This window comes from Crocodylus porosus, unplaced genomic scaffold (genome assembly GCF_001723895.1).
Source record: "Crocodylus porosus isolate Cpor-Errol unplaced genomic scaffold, CroPor_comp1, whole genome shotgun sequence".
NCBI classification, from domain to species: domain Eukaryota; kingdom Metazoa; phylum Chordata; order Crocodylia; family Crocodylidae; genus Crocodylus; species Crocodylus porosus.
The window spans coordinates 10,234,189-10,250,123 of record NW_017728913.1 but is presented as its reverse complement, the minus strand read 5'-3'; the positions used below and the strand labels follow the sequence as shown (position 1 = coordinate 10,250,123).

At 45.3% G+C, this 15,935-nt stretch overlaps 1 long non-coding RNA gene across 1 annotated transcript; it reads right to left on the bottom strand.

The window, feature by feature from the left end:
• Nucleotides 1-968: 968 nt before the first annotated feature.
• Nucleotides 969-13,382, bottom strand: LOC109309808. Its single transcript, XR_002101051.1, has 3 exons — nt 13,368-13,382; nt 5,367-5,377; nt 969-1,074 (listed from the first exon to the last, which is right to left on the bottom strand). It is a non-coding gene; the product is annotated as an uncharacterized LOC109309808 (long non-coding RNA).
• Nucleotides 13,383-15,935: the final 2,553 nt, after the last annotated feature.

The window sequence follows — 15,935 nt, the reverse complement described above, 5'->3', positions numbered from 1 at the left end:
GCACTTGCAGCAGCTCAAGCAGCACGGCACAAATTTGTGCCGGAGATTTGTGCCTCAGCGCACATACCTGGACATGCACTTTGGTGTGGGGCAAACTGTGCCATCTGCAGTAAACTGACCCTGCCCAGCTCCTCCCAGGTCTGCAGCCAAGGGGAGCTAAAGGCTGGGGCCAGCCCCTGTGTTGGCCCCAGCAATTTAAAAAAAAACAAAAAACAAAAAACTGTCCTACCAAGCAGCTCAAGGCTACTTGCCCTCAGGCACCCCCTATCCATGGCCCCACCCAGTCCTGGGACCTCCTGGTCAACCTCCTCCTGGCTCTGGCTAAGTGAGCCCTGTATATAACCAGGAAGGAGGCTCTGGCTGGGAAGGTGCAGAGGGACTGCAGGGCTGCATTCCTTCACTCTTCTGTGCACATTTCTGGGCAGAGCGCCAGTGGGCAGTGTCCACCAGCTCCTTGGATGCCTATGAGGACTGGTGGGTGCGGCGCAGGGGGCTCTGCTTGGTGTCCCCCTCAGGAGCACTTATTTTGATGTTTTGACCCTCTGACCCACACAACACTCCCACCCTGTTTTTACCTTTGTTGTCCCAAGAAATTTAGTTGTATGTTATTTAGTTGTATAACCCTTTGGCCCCACACAATATGGGTTGTTAGCTGCATGGGCCTTAAGGCCCACATTAACTTGGAAGATACAAATAGACAGGAGCTTCTGAGGCCCAGCCAGCTGGTGTCTCGGGACACCAGCCCCTTGTGCTAGCTGGGCTGCTGCAGCAGCCCTGACCTAGAGTGGCCCCTGCTCCCTCTACCCACTGCAGCAGTCTGGCAGTGGAGGCTGCTACCTGGCTGTGACCTGCTACCAGGTGCAACAGCATCCACCCCCCGGACCTGCGGCCTCATGGCTGCGTGTCTGCCAGACCTGGATGGGGACCGCATGGTTGCCTGGCCTGTGGTATTGGCACTGCAGCAGAGCCTTCTTCACTTCTGGGCCAGCTGCTAGTGGGCCATGTCTGCACAGTTTGTCTTTATGTGGCACTGCTGTCATGTCTCTTGGTGCTTCTGCTCTGCCATCTGGTCAGCTATTGCCCAGAAAGTGTGCTCACTGCAACAGCCTACTTTGAACTGTCAAACCATGTCCTGTTGGCCCCAAATGGCCAAGTCAGCTACCTTGTCTGCTCCACACCTAGGTCCCTGGTGCTAGTCCTGGGCAGGCTCCTCTACCCGGGTCTCACCACTTGCCTCACCAGCAGAAATCATGGTGTTTCCTATTTAAAAATTGTAAATTCTCAGATAAAAAACCCCCAAATTATCTCATTAAAATATGTAAAATCCCTGTTCTTCCACAATTAAAATGAAACACCACTATATAGAAAGAGATGAGTTGGGCAATGTTTTTCTGATATATTTATAATTTTAAAGCAATTTGGAAGCCTACCAGTGCCTTTATCATCAAAATAAATGAATTCTAAATATCTATACACTTTGGCATTTGCTTCTGGATTTTTTATCAGAAAAATCAGAACCGCCCCCACCCCCTTCACACATCAGGATGTGGGGTGCTGAACAGCACTGATATGCTGGTGCCCTGCCTCTGCCCTTGCCCCTCACTCCCAACCCACAGCCCACCCCCGCACTGCCTCTCACTCCTGATGGGCAGTCCTTGCCTGCCACCACTAGCTCCCTCCCAACAGCAGCTCTGTCCCAGCACCAGGACATGAATCCAGGTGCAGCTGCGCCACCCACTGCTTTGTGGCTCTGAGCAGTGCCAGCCCTTGCTGTTCTGCTCCCTGCGCCTGAGCCGAGGCCCCAGCAATACTCATGCTTTTCCTGGGAAGCCTTCAACTGGGGCTCAGGAACTGGGCTGGGCAAGCCCCTTTCCTTCCAGGCTGCCCCCTCACAGGATGCTTTAGCGGGACAGGGGGCTCTAAGCCCAGCTCTGGCATCCTCTCCTACCCAGAGCACCAACCCCCATCTCTCTCACAGCCCTGCTGCCACCTCCACTCCTCCCTCCAGCCCATCACACACTCAAGTGGTTCCTGGGACCAGGAGCCCCACAAGGCTGGGGCCACATGTCCCACCACGGATGTGGGCACAGGGCAGAGCTGCAATGTGGCAGTTGCCCCAAAGACAAGGTCCCATCCCATCCTGTCCAGCAACTGGGCACACAGGGTATGAGATTGGGGGGGAGGGGGAGGTTGTGGGAATGAGGTTTGTAGGGGGTATAGGGCTTGTGCAGGGTTTTGGGGGGGTTGTGGGGAGGGCTGTGTGGGTAGTGGGGGACTGCTTGGGAAGGGCAGATTCCCCCCTCCACACACACACACACACACACACACACACACACACACACACACACAGAGCAGCAGCAGCAGTATTTTGCTGTTTTGACCCTCTGACCCACACAACAGTCTGGGTACTGGTAGAGCCCCGCCTGCAGTGTGACATGGCCCTGGCCACCTGGGACCCACTGTTTCCTGTTCTACATGGTGCCAGCCAGGCCTGGCCCAGTCCAGGGTTGTGTACCTTTGGTCCACTGTTGCTGGACCAGGTCATGCACCTAGATCTGCTCTTGCTGGACCCAGCCACCACCAGCATACCCTGTGCTGCTTTTTTTCAGCGGGTTGTTGGTTTTTTTATACTGGGGTTTCCCAGGATCAAAATTAGGGTCCAGAGTGCAGATATACAGCACAGGGAACTTTGTTTCATTCCCAGTGTGCCTCTTGTGGCCTCTCAAACTGCTCTGAGAACATAACAGGCACGTGCTCACTCATCTGGACATGCCCTGTGTGTTTGTGAAGAACACGAATAGGTTTTTACTTAAAAAATATATGTTATGTCACTATAAATCTAATAAATTTATAAGTGGATAAGGACCAGATTCTTTTTTTATTACACTTAAACTTAGGGGGGGAGATATCACCTTTCATAATGTCTTCCCCCACCCCATAGGATGTGCATTTACAGCACAAATTCAAACATTAAGGAAAGAAATCCATGGTAAATGTTAGCTGAGCAGATTTTCTGCCTAAGCCAATGCATTTTTCTGGTAATTTTGCCAGGCACTTTACTCTGACTGCACCATCAAGGGTTTGTTTGAGGAGAAACTAAAACAAGCAAAAGTTAATCAGAACAGGTATCCTGTACACAGAGTGTACAGCTACTGAACAGAAAAACAAAAAGTTATTTTAATTGACACCTTCAGCTAAAGTCTCAGATTTGCTAAATTTTCAGAAAATTCAACCTTGCTTCTGTATTAAACCTCTTATTAAAGCCCTAATCAAATAATGACCAACAGCTGCAATCTCCCATTCGCTGACCTTGATAAGTACAACCTAACCCCTAAAAAACATTTTTAAAGCACTGCTTCCATGACTATTTTCCTGATTCACTGATCAGACCCTGCTGTGCTGCTGTAAAACCATCTTAATCTTTACATTTGTCCACAGTTTAATCACAGCCACTTAATTAATTTAGTCCTATTGCATTATTATAAGACTGGTCACCAGGACAGCCTATGTGAGCCCTTCTGATACCCTATACAGACAGAGCATGTCACACTCCGGGCCCTCATCTCTAAGATTCTGAACTTCAGAGCATCGCACAGTCTTCAGTGTTTCTCCTAACAAGCCCTTCTTTATAGTCTGCTCAGAAGTGCTCCTGCCTGTTTTTCAGATAGAGAACCGAAAATCAAAGAGATGAACAGCATTGACCAAAATCATCCCACAGGAATTTTGTGATAAAGTAGAAATTTGAACCTGGCTCCCCCATAGCCAAAAGTATCAGTGACACCATAGACCATCTATCTTCTCCTTCCCTGCCCCACCCCTGAGACATTCCCTTAGCCACCCAGAAGATTGCTGTTCTAGTTTTCCTTTACGTATACCTGATGGCTTTGAGCAGGGATGATCAAATCTGGCCTGCAGAGCCATGGCATCTGACCCCTCAGGCTCCCCACAGGTTGGAAATTTGGCGGTGGAAGAATGGTAGCAATTAATACTGTCATTTCTACCCCACTGCCAAATCTGGCTGGATCCAGCCTGCAGATGGACCTGGCATCATCCATCTGACCCGCAGGGAGAAAAGGTTGAGCACCACTGACTAGGAGAGATGTGCCTTATATTTAAGCAAAAAGAAAATTGGACACAATGCATCCAGTCCATATTGAATTCCTTGTCAGATTATTTTTGTTACTTGAACACCTATAGTCAGTACAAATTGCAAGCTGATCAGCATCTCTATTCTTTTTCTTAAAGCAGAGAGCTGAATTGGGAAGAGATTTGGATGTGAAGTCAGGACTGATAACCAGTCATTGCAATCTTCAAACAAGCCTGCTTTCAGTCTCCTCCCAACTTTGTAAATCATTATCCCCTCACGAGAATCTCGACACAAAGAATTCCTCATTGCTGTCCGAGTCCATTAGTAAAATAATACATTGGGGAATCTCAGCCAGAGGCAAGGTGGCTACTTCTACTGTCACTAGTGTATTTCTTTGTAGGAAGTTATTGCTTAGATTGTATATTTATAGGATTTCAAACTGTTCAAAGACATACAGGCAAAAATAAACTCTACAAAAGCAGGGTCCTGCCCTAAGAACCCAGTCCTGCCAATATTCATTCACAAGTTCAAAAGAACCCTTAGTCTGCATAATATTAAACACACAAATGTTTCTAGGAATGGGGTCTAAGAAGCCAATGCACAATGGAGTGATGGAGGCTGGAGTATGCACTACATAATATATTGTGCATATTCCACATTAGTTATATAGCAAGGCTCCTGTTTTGCTGAAGGTTATTCAGAAATCTATCATGCAGCAATTCTCCCAGGCTACCATACTGTTATTCTCTACCTGTCCCATTTCCACTGGTCCAAACTTTCCATTTCCTGCACCAAGGTACTTAAGAGACTATAGGAAGATAAGGAGGAAGGTTTCGTGGGGCAGAGAAGAGAGTAGTACAGAGCAAAGCACCTCTATAGATGTGAGACATAAAAAACTTAAAATGAGACAACGTCAAAGCAGCAGGAGGAAATTATAAGGTTGCAGGTGCCACGTGATATCTGCGGTCTCCAAACTAAGGGTATGAGAAAAAACAAAAGATGACAGTGGCACACTTCAGCATATCTCAGCTTACTTCCACTAAGAAATTGCTCAGTTTTTTTTAGAAGGACAATTCTCTACACATGTTTTGCTCACACTTCTTCTGTAAGTGGAAGGAGTAAGGGGGGAGGTTATAGATCTTGTGAGAAGATGAGAGTTTTTAAGGAGGACATCCCCTGTATTAACACAATTATCTTGCTTATGGTAAATGTTTGATGATACTACAAAGCAAACCTGTGCAGTGTCTTTGTGACTCCACCCTAAATAGCATGTATCAACCTATAAACAAACTGAAAGGAGTCACGAAGATTGCAGGTCACACCCTGTCTCTATTTACATTTGCATAAATAAATGGCAAGCAGCAACATGATTATTCAAGATGAATCAGAAGAGACATCCTTGGAACTATTACAGCATGCATTTAGTGGGAAGGGTAACAAATACAAAAGAAATTGCTGGAACCATATCAAAAAGAGAATAATCTGGAACCATCTTCCTCCAAGTTTGTTAAGTTTTTCTACATCAGAAATGCATTCTATGCCTTTGTACAGGGATATAAGAACCAAGTAAGTACAAATGCACCTAAAACCTTTTTCTCATTGATGATTTAAAACAGAAAACAAAAAGGGAGGGCAGAGGGAAAACACGTAAATGGACAGGATCTTGAAGTGATGGAATTTTTTTGCTCCTTCGTTTTGTGCAATGCTTTGCTGTAATGACTAGCACTATATAAAAAAAAACATTAAATTACAGAGATGGGGAAGATGGATATAATTTACATCCATAGTTCATGGGAAGGCCCTGGGTTGACACTTTCACTCACCACAATGTCAAGAAGTGTGTTAGGACCACTTGGCCTGGACAGGTAGGAATCTTGTGGCCCATTTCCCCAGCTGCTCCCAAGCCTCTCCTGTGATCCCGCCTCATTGGGCGCATCCACACATGCAAGCACATGTGCTTGCAGCTACTCAAATAGAAGCGATGCAAATTTGAGCTGGGGCTTTTTGCCTCAGTGCACATGCCCAAACATGCACTTCGGTGCGAGGCAAACTGTGCCATTTGGGGCAAAATTACCCTGCCCAGCTTTTCGTAGATCTGCAGCCAGGGGGAGCTAGAGTCCAGGGCCAGCACCTGTGCTGTCCCCAGTACATAAAAGCTGCCCTGTCCTGGCCCCATCAGTACAAAAAGCTGCCCTGTCAAGTTGCTCAGGGCTATTTGCTCTCAGGAGATTCTGGGGCCCAGCCAATTGGTACCTGAGGACACTACCCCTTGCACCAGCTAGACTACTGAAGCAGCCCTGAGAGTTCCCTGTACTCTCTACCCACTGCAGCAGTCTGGCAGTGGGGGCTGCTGCCTGGCTGTGACCTGCTGCGCACCTGCCAGATCCAGATGGGGACTGCACAGCCAATAGAGATATCTGCCCCTCTGGGCCAGCTGCCAGCAGGCTGTGGCTGCAAAGTTGGCCTTTGTACGGCACTACTGCCACGTGTGCCCCCTGCCCATCCATCTGGGTAGCTATTGCCCGGAAGATGTTCCCAGTGTGGTGGCTTGCTTTGAACTGTCAAGGCATGTCCTCCTGGCCCCAAATGGCTAGGAGGTCAACCACCTCCAGCTGGGTCCAAGGTGTCAGCTCTGAGCAGGCTCCTCTGCCTGGGGCTTGCCACTTGGCTCCCTAGCAGAAATTCTGGTGTTCCCTATTTAAAAATTGAAAAATCCCAGATAAAAAAATCCCAAAGTCATTCTGTAAAAATACCCCCAAATCCATGCTCCTTCACAATTAAAACTATATATATATATATATATATATATATATAGAGAGAGAGAGAGAGAGAGAGAGAGAGAGAGATAGTGAACAGCTGGGCAATGTTTTATTGATATATTTACAGTGTTAAAGCAATTTGGAAGCCTATCAGTGTCTCTATCATTATAACAAAATGAATCCTAAATACCTATGTGTTTTGCTGTTTGATATGGGTACAGATGATGCAGTGGGGGACTGAGAGGGCATGTGCTGCACCCCAAGATTTCTGTGCTGACAGTGGGGTGTGGGGCAGCAGCCGTGCCAGACCAGCTCTGGGCAGGAGCTGCCTCTGTGAGCCAGGAAGGAGCACCATGCCACCATGGCTGCCAGTTACCATAGAGCAGTTAGAGCTCCCCCTAACCCCTTCACTAGCCAGGATGTGGGGGCAGCTGCCCCTGCAGCCACAGCTCTTGCCAGCAGGTCTCATCCTGTCTGGCAGCTGGGCACCCAGGGTATGTAATGCGGGGGGGAATGAGGGGTTTGCAGGAGTGGGGTGGGAAGTGGGGGGATATGGGGGGCCATGGGGTGTGTGGGTAGGTCTGGGTGGACTCTGCAGGGGAACTGCTCAGGAGGGGTGGGTCCCCTGTCCCCCATAGGGTGCAGCCCCCCCCACCCCGCATAGCTACAGCCCATCCAACAAGGGCCACATGGCCCCCGCATAGGCTACCACACCCCCTGTAGGAACCATATGCCCCACCCTCACTTGCTTCTCCAGCCCCCAGGATTGCTGCCCCGCCTGGCCCCATCCCCCGCTGGCTCCTGCAGCCCCCGCAAAGGCTGCCTCACCCGCTTGCACCCCAGCCCCCTGATGGCTGCTTCGCATGGCCCCATGCCCCGCTTGCACCCCCAGCCCCCCACAATGGTTGCCCCACTTGGCCCTATCCCCTGCTTCCACCCTCAGTCCCCACAATGGCTGCCCCCTGGCCCCAGCCTCCCGGCACTTAAAAAATAAAAGCCCTACACTCACCAGCAGTAGCAGCTGAAGTTGGGGTCACTGGGGCCTCACGGCAGAGCCCCCTTGCACCGCATGGGGCAGCGCGGGACAGTGAGACCTGGCCTTGGCCACCTGGCACCCACACTGCCACTGCCCCATTGTGCAGGTGCAGCTGGGCGCTGCATGGTTCTGCGCACTGTCGGGCAGCTGGGGCTGCTGCAGCTGTCATCCAGGCCCCATGCTGGGTGGAGGGGGGGGTTTCTGCCACGAGGCTCCAGAACACCCACAGCCACTGCTACTGTCAGTGAGTATGAGGCTTTGGGGTTTTTTTGTTTTGTTTTGTTTTTTTTAATTGCTGAGATACTGGGGCCAGGTGGGGCAGCCATCAGGGGAGGGCTCGGGGCCAGGCGGGGGATGGGGCCAGGCGGGGGAGTGATCAGGGGGCTTGGGAAATGGGCAGGGGATGGGGCCAGCAGGGGATAGGGCTAAGTAGGGGAGCCATTGGGGGGCTCAAAGGGCAGGCAGAGCAGTGGGCAGGGCCAGCGGGGGTCCCCCCATGGTCTTCCTCCTCTTCCAGCTCCCCCCATCCCCTACTTACCAGCAGGAGCCCAGGTCCAGCTCCCTGCAGCTGGCACACTGCCTACCTTGCATGCAAGACACACATGCGTGTTCATCTGGACATGCCCATTGTGACTGACAGCATCACCCTTCTGAAGCATTACATGGTGACTCCTCATGTAGCTGACTGTACCTCCAAGTCTTTAACTACACACCACAGTTCTGCCTCAGGCCTTCTAAGCAGGGATCCAGGTTTTCCATCTGTCACAGAAAAACATGGATTTTCTCCTTTAAAGGAGAAAATATGGGAAATAACAGGTTTCTCCTTAAAGGCTGACAGAGCTGCTTGGAGCTGGGGAGCGTGAGATGCAGGGAGCACCACATGCATGTGAGCACATACACATGCACGTGGCAGCCAGGCAGGGTGGTGGAGAGCAGCTCCCTCAGCTCTCTCCACCTAAGTTTATGGGAGCAGGAAAAAGGTGTGGGGGGGGGGGGGGGTCAGGGAAGCCAAGACACCACAGTGGGGGGTTACATACCCCCCATATTTTCTGTGTTAACAGCAGGGCATGGAGTACAGGGCAGCAGCTGAGCTGGACCAGCTCCTGGCTCCAGCAGGAAAGATCCAGTGTGAGAGGAAGCACTGCACCACCGTAGCTACCAAGGTGAGGGGCCCTCTGTCCACCTGGCAGCTGTGCCTCACCTAAGCAGCCATGATGGTGTGGTGCTCCCTCCCACACCAGGTCCCACCTACTGGCCCACAAAGGCAGCTCCTGCCCAGAGCTGGTCCAGCACAGCTGCTGCCCTGCACCCCACTGTCGGCACAATCTTGGAGGGCACATGCCCCCCCAGTTCCCCACATCATCTGTGCCCATATCACCCCTTCCCCACATACTCACTTTGTTCCTCACACTGGAGGGGCTGGGGCCTGGTAATGGGGAGTAGCTGGTCAGGAGTGAGAAGCACTGGCAGGTGGCTATGACATCAGCACATCAGGGCTGCTCAGTGCCACAAAGCAGCAAGGGGAACACAACAGCTGGACCTGTGTCCTGGCAAGCAAAGGGGGAAGGGAAGAGCTCTGATTTTCAATGATAAAAATCCTAAATCAAATGCCAAAATATATATTTAAAATTTATTTTTTTTATAATGATTGAGGCACTGGTAGGCTTCCAAATTGCTTTAAAATTGTAAATATATCAACATATATGTAGTGATGTTTCATTTTAATCATGGAAAAAGACAGGTTTGGGGGTTTTAATCAGGGAATTTAGGACTTTTAACAGAGAATTTGGGACTATGAAACGGAGAAATCAGGATCCCTGCTTATAAGACACAGAGGACCTGTGCCACTTATAAATTTCACTCTTCCAAATTGCGTTAGTTTCAGCAATGTTACTAATTGAGGATCACCAGAAGTATAAGCTATTAAATGTATAAGCTAAGTTGCATATATAGTGATAATATCAATCAATAATTGTCCAGAAAAGCATCCCTAATCATTTCATCTAAGCAATGCCACATACAAACAACTAAAAACTAACGGCAAAAAATTATCAGAAAGATACTTTCTGTTAAGGTCCCAATCTGGCAACCTTTGTGTGAGTTTTGTGAAACAAAGCTTCAAAAGGGGTCAGTCAGAGCTGTAAAGTCAAGTCAAAGCTATAAATTGCCCTGATACTGCAGAAGAAACCTCCAAAGGTAGGCCAGATACCCTCCTTTGTCCAGTACCCGTAATAAACCAGTAGTAAACTAAGGGATTGAGAAATGAGCCCCTCCATATGAGGCCTGCATCAACCAGCTAACATCAAAGTATGAAAAACCTACACCAAGATAATTACCTTGGTGTAAAAAAAAAACAAACATAAAGCCCCCATCTTTTTTGTGCAGCAAAGACAAATATCTACCATCCTGCCCACAACAAATCAATCTGCTGAAATTAAATAATAATTAATAATAATAATAACCTTTTTTCTCTCCAGTTACCTCTGGAATTTACAGTACTCATTTATTTTAGACTCAAGATAGGTCAGGTCTTCACATTCAGACAATAGGCAGGTACTGGTACTACCAGCCTCATCAGCTTTCTTAGTTAATCCTTCAATACTAGAAAATATATTAAAGGGATCAATTTAAGGCATTATATAAAAGATGTTGCTTACCTTCCCCATCCCTTCCCCCAGGTATATTCATATTCAATTCCTCCATGCTGGGCCTAGAAGCAACTCCGGGTGCTTGTTCACTACTGGTATAGCCTAGAGCAGCATTTCTCAACCCATGGGTTGAGACTCAAAAGTGGGTTGCAAGAATATATGAAAGGGTTGTGAACAAACTTTAAAAATGGATCAACAAACTTTAAAAACTGATTCTCCTTTAAAGAAGAAAAACGTGGGAAACCCTGTTTTTTCCCTTGCAGACTGGAAGAGCTCCAGCTGGCAGAGGAGCTGCTTGGGGCCCCACATACTGGGGGTGGTGCTTGGAGGTAGACGGCAGCAGGTCAGGAGTGAAGGGCACTGAGTCAGGAGTGGCCACTGAGTTTTATAAATGAGTCCTGGTACAAAAAAGGTTGAGAACCACTGGCCTCAAGTGCACTAGTATAGTTTCAATTGGAAACTGCAGAATGAACTCACAATAGTGGTTTATACACCTGAATACAAGGTTTATACAAATCCAGATTATTTAGTGATTTGAATCAGGTGGGACAGTCTAACAAACAGAAATAAAGAAGAATTCTGACTGATTAGACAATAGTATCCAGATGTCTTTCTTGTGAGACCTGAATTATAGGAGGTACAGAAGGTATACAGATACCAACAAAGGTGTCTACTGCAGGATAAGAATTAGATAAAGCAGAGAAGTTGCTACTCAGACAAAGGTGATTAAGTGAAACAGTAGTTTACAGAGACCTCCTTAGGGATAACTGTGCTCACCTGATTCACCATGGTGAGGGTTTGTTTATTGCTGCTATTATTTTACCCATAAGAGAGTTTTTGGGGTGTGAATAACATGCCAAATAGAATAGGGTGGAGACACTGGAGGTCTGGGCACTCTCCCCAAGAGAAATTTGAGAGCAGGAAAAGATGGGCTCCACTGGGACTGAGATATCAGGATTAACAGCAAGACATTTCAGAGAGAGACAGCAATGGAAACTTGCTTTTTTCCATGGTCCTTCTTCTCTACATGCTAGTGGTCATATTGGGCATGTTATGGAAAGACCTCAGTGGCTACCCATCTGGGACGAATTAATGGTTCAAATCATTCTGTATTTATTAAAAGTGCAGCCAGAACTTTTATATTCCAAGATTTTTCTCTCTCTATTCAGATTATGGTAGTACCATTCAGTAAATCCACTCCTTATATTTTTCAGTAAAAAAAAAGATAAACACTACAACAAAAATGTTAGAACGTTAAAAAAAATTTAAAAAAACAAGTTCTGTGTAGCCATATATTTAGTAAAACAGATCTCATTTCCTTGAATTCAGTTAAAAGGCTATAACTCTGCTGATTCATTCTCAAATCACTACCAAATGTTCAGACACAAGCCAAACATGTTTCCTGAAAGAATGTGATCAGTCAGATGAATATTAACATGTTTAAGGAAAAAGGAAAATGTTCTTCTGTTGAGTTGTATAGGCAAAACATCTTCTATATGTACACATGCAAGATTCGACATACTGAGATCCCAACAGAGAAAGAGTAATTTCTAAAGGGATAAAACAAGTTAACTGAATTAAAAACTACACTGCAATACCTTTACAAAGCAAGGAACCTACATATTAATACTGTATTAAAAAGGAAAAGCAAAACAGAACCTGCTCATTAAAAAAAGGGGGTCAGCAGGAGGAGCACTGATACAACTAAGCGCTGAGAGACAGCTTTTCCTATCAAGTTATTACAATAAGACAAATTAAAATAAGCTACTTGATGTTTAAATCATTAGTTTCCATTTTAAGACAATTCTGACATCTAAGTGAGAGGCCTATTCAGTTGGACAAACTCACCAGCCAATGATGTAAGCAGGTACAAATCTCTCTCAGTCATGGGCTACAAATGGGCATAACTCTATTGAATTTACTTAGGAAAATAAAGGAGAGTACAGTATATAGACTAGGATGAAATTAATAAGATAATTAGAATATTGTACTTTAAAGAATACTGTACCTTAAACCTCACTGAGCGTGCAGGAACAAACTATCCCAATGTGCAGGAAGACTAGCAAGTATGGCAGAAGACTAGCTTGGCTTAGCAGGGAGCTCTGCAGTGAGCTAAAACACAAAGAGGAAGTTTACAAGAAGTGGAAACTTGGACAAACTACTAGGAAGGCGTATAAGAGTACTGCTTGGGCATGTAGGGATAAAATCAGGAAGGCCATGAAGGGTAACAAGAAAGGTTTCTACAAGTTTGTCAGCAACAAGAGGAAGATCAGGGAAAGTGTGGCTCCCTTACTGAATGGAGGAGGCAGATGATGTGGAAAAGGCTAAAAGTACTCAATGCCTTTTTTACCTCAGTCTTCACAGACAAGGTCAGCTCCCAGACTACTGCACCTAGCAGTACAGTCTGGGGAGGAGGTGAACAGCCAACAGTGACAAAAGAACGAGTTAGGAACTATTTAGAAAAGCTGGACATATACAAGTCCATGGGGCCGGACACAATGCACCAAAGGGTGCTGAGGGAATTGGCTGATGTGACTACAGAGCCGCTGGCCATTAGTTTTCAAAACTCACGGTGATCAGGAAAGGTCCTGGACAATAGGAAATAGTGCTTATCTTTAAAAAAGGGAAAAAGGAAGATCAATGGAACTATGGACAAGTCAGCTTCACCTCGGTCTGTGGAAAGATCATGAGCAGGTCCTCAAGGAATCCATTTCTAAGCACTTGGAGAGGAAGAAAGTGATTAGGAAGTCAGCATGGACTCACTTGACTGCCTGAGCAACCTGACTGCCTTCTGTAACAAGATGACCAGCTCTGTAGATGTGCGGAGAGCAGTGGACAAGATATACCTTGACTTCAGCAAGACTTTTGATATGGTCTCACATAACATTCTTGCAAGCAAGTTAAGAAAGTACACATTTGATGACTGGACCACCCTTCATTGAAGGTTGCTATTATATACCCCCTCATCTTCTCTTCTCCAAACTAAATAAGCCCTATTCCCCCAGTCTTTTCTCGCAAGTCACACTCCCCAGCCTTCTAACCATTTTTGTTGCCCTCTGATGGACTCTCTCCAATTTGTCCACATCTTTCTGTAGTTGGGGGCCCAAAACTGGACACAGTACTCCAGATATGGCCTCACCAGTGCTGAATAGAGGGGAATAACCACTTGTCTCAATCTTCTGGTAACAATCCTACTTCCTTCTTTCCTTCTCATGTTCTTGTCCTTGTGACAAGGTATTACCAGAATTTGTATGTTTTGTTGGACTCTGACACAGCCACACCATGAGCGCTTCTGCCATGGCCTCAACCTTCTGATGTCTGAACTGATTGATACATAATTTATTATATTATAACAAATATAATTAATTGTATATCAGAAAATGAATACACAGGAGATTAAAATTATTTTCTATGAGAAACAATAAAAAACATTTATGATTAAGACATTCAACGGTATTCTGGATAAACTCATGTAGAACAGAAAAGAATACTATGCTGGTAGAAAGATGGTCTGCATTACAGTGATCATGTACAGTCTTCAGTCTAATTTTTATCATCATATAGGCATAACTAAAAATATGTAGTTATGAATTGTATACTTTCAGTAACACCAATAATACACAAAGGTGGAAGATACTTAGGCAGAAACCTATGCATAAATTCCAGAATAAAATTATTTTTATGGAACTCAACAGAATCATGGGTTTTGTGCTGTCAGTGTTCATCCACAACAAAATCGTATATTTATGTTGTTAAGCTCTAATAGAGAGGCTATAAACATATTTTTTGGTTCCAATCCTTCAAATAATGTTATGGGTATTTATACTAAATGGTTGAATAATATTTCACTTTTGAAAGATTTAGATCTAATTTCTATATCAAAAACAAAACTCCTGCTGTTACACTTACACTTAAAACAATTTCTAATCTCAGATGCAATTCTCTCTCTCTGTCTCATATACACACTCCCCCCTACTATTTTATCAGTCGTTTACAAAATTAAAGAGCAGGAAGAATGACTACAACTCTTAAAAGAAAAAGCCTCTGATAGACTTAAAATAAAAAAATACATTGCTATAATAAATATTGTATAAAGCAAACTATCCTATCTTCGATAGCAATTTACATTTACTTCTTAGTCAAAAAGCAATTTTTAGCTTTCTCAGCTTTTCATTTGCAATACTGTTTCCCTTAGAAAAAATATTTTTACAGAAACTAAATAAAATGATAATTTCCTATAAAGTGATAACCATGAAGTAACAAAATCCCTACACATTCATCCTTATTTTGATTATAGCCCATAGAATATACTTATAGACTGGATAGCTTAAGTCCACATGTAGAAATCCATCATTTATCTTTTTCATTTCGGATGCTATTGAAGTTTTCCCCTTTTTTTTTTTTTTTTTTTTTTTTAAGTAAAAAGGATCACTTATGTTCAACAGTTCATAATTCTCTCTCTCATCCTGAAATGGTAACATGTTATGGTTGAAAACAGCTGAATGAGTGGGCTGTTTGTCTCTAGTCCTCAGCTTTAAAAAACCCTAAGCACACAAAGACCATTTCCCCTGATAGTCAGGTACACCATAATGCACAATGAAAGACAGACATCTTTGCTAGCTTTCTCCCAAAGACCAAATTCATGCGGTAACGTATCTTAACACAAGGACTTAATTGGATTGTAGAATGGTAAAAATGAGTCAGAAATTATTCAACAAAACTAGAATTTTTTTTTAACAGACCTCAAAGTTTCAAGGGTATTATTCACATTGTATACTATTCCCCCAACATAAAGAGTATAAAAAAGGAGCTGGTAGCAACCTCAATAGTTCCGTTGCATAACAGTTCCTATTATAAAATTCCTTTGGGCTTTTATTTTTTTAATTAAGACAAACTCAAAGGCCCTCCTGCTTCCAAATTTGGGGAAAAGTTAGTCTTTACTAAAAGTAAAGTGTGCCTTTACTCTGAAGGCTGTTTAGGTTTGGCAGAGATGGAAGTATTTGAAGACAAAAAATACCATTTCCTTTCTGCAATTCACATTGGCTGCCAAAAATTGAGTTGGCAAAACTGATGAGGTCAGGTCCGCAGTCAATAAAGCTGTGAACGTACTGGAAACATTGTGAGAAGTTCTGTGGGAGAGGGAGAAAGAAAAGGAGATCTGGAATTCCCCACAACAGCTTCCCTTGCAACAGCGTAACAGGCTCAATAATGGGATAGACTTCCCATCCCTCTCCATGTCCTAGGGAGAGTTAGAGGTTGAGTTCAGTGGGCTACATCCTCCCAGGCTCAACACTTAGCCTTGGCAGTCAAGTCCCAATCCCAGAATAGCAGCCTTCTCCAGACACCAATTTATATATCTGCTCTGTAGCTCAAGGCTGTACTGGGAGTCCAGGGATCAAACTACC